This window comes from Hypanus sabinus, unplaced genomic scaffold, assembly GCF_030144855.1.
Source record: "Hypanus sabinus isolate sHypSab1 unplaced genomic scaffold, sHypSab1.hap1 scaffold_47, whole genome shotgun sequence".
NCBI classification, from domain to species: Eukaryota; Metazoa; Chordata; class Chondrichthyes; order Myliobatiformes; family Dasyatidae; genus Hypanus; species Hypanus sabinus.
The window spans coordinates 843,014-844,034 of record NW_026781341.1 but is presented as its reverse complement, the minus strand read 5'-3'; the positions used below and the strand labels follow the sequence as shown (position 1 = coordinate 844,034).

At 46.2% G+C, this 1,021-nt stretch overlaps 1 long non-coding RNA gene across 1 annotated transcript; it reads right to left on the bottom strand.

Moving 5' to 3' along the window:
- LOC132389081 (uncharacterized) lies at positions 1–524 on the bottom strand. The gene is made up of 3 exons (XR_009510414.1): positions 494–524; positions 313–399; positions 1–165 (listed from the first exon to the last, which is right to left on the bottom strand). It is a non-coding gene; the product is annotated as an uncharacterized LOC132389081 (long non-coding RNA).
- Between the last annotated feature and the right edge of the window lie 497 nt (positions 525–1,021).

Below are 1,021 nucleotides of genomic sequence, written 5' to 3'. Positions count from 1 at the left end.
TTCTGTATTTTACACTCCGGGTTCCTCAGAGCCACAGACACCAGTTTCACTCCTGAATCTCCCAGTTTATTACGATCCATGTTCAGATCCATCAGTGATCGGTTTGTTCCGAGAGCGGAGGCAAGATTCTCGGCGCCAGAAACTGTGAGATCGACATTGTCCAACCTGTAGATGAGAGAAGGTGAAGGACACTGAGAGAGGAGGTAGTACAAATTCCCAGAGTTTATCTATATCTCAATTACTGATCACATTAATGTTCAGTGTCAGACACCCAGTGACTGTAAACACAATCTCCCACAGACTGGTACTTACCCCAGTTTCTGTATTTTACACTCCGGGTTCCTCAGAGCCGCAGAAACCAGTTTCACTCCTGAATCTCCCAGTTCATTCCCCGCAAGTCTAAACACAAACAGACAGATTGCTGAACAAATGGATGAATTGATGAGGGTCTGAGGGAATTACTCTTAATCAGGTATTTCAGGAACCACGATACCCTTCAGTAAATCACTGATCGGTGTTCCCATCACTGTCAACATCCCTCTCTGCCCAGCTCCAGGGTATTCACCGAATATCAGTAATTTAATCTGTTGGTGTGACCCTGTAAAATACACATATTCTGTCTCATTTCTGGCAGTTAGAAAAGTGTTATTGGCCTGAGAGCATCAGAAGGGGCAGGGATGAATGATGGAAGAAAGTCCCACAGTGAGGAAAATTTATGATTGGGAGACTGTCGATGAGAATGGTGGAAGAGCCCGCAACTGAGGAAAACTCGATGGGAAGAGAGATCCCACAGGAGGAAGGAGGATGGGAAAAGTTAATCCTATAAGACGAGAGGATGCAGAAAAAGATTGCTTGGAAGAGGTGGGTTTAAACTGAGGGCCACAGTCGGGAGAGAAGATGTGCCCATGGTGTCGGGGTATCTGGTAGTGAGCACAGTCACACAGGTGGACTGATGGTGATAGACACACACGGGGAAGGGCAGGGGAGGACAATCTCACAATGGTATTTCTTTACTTCTCAC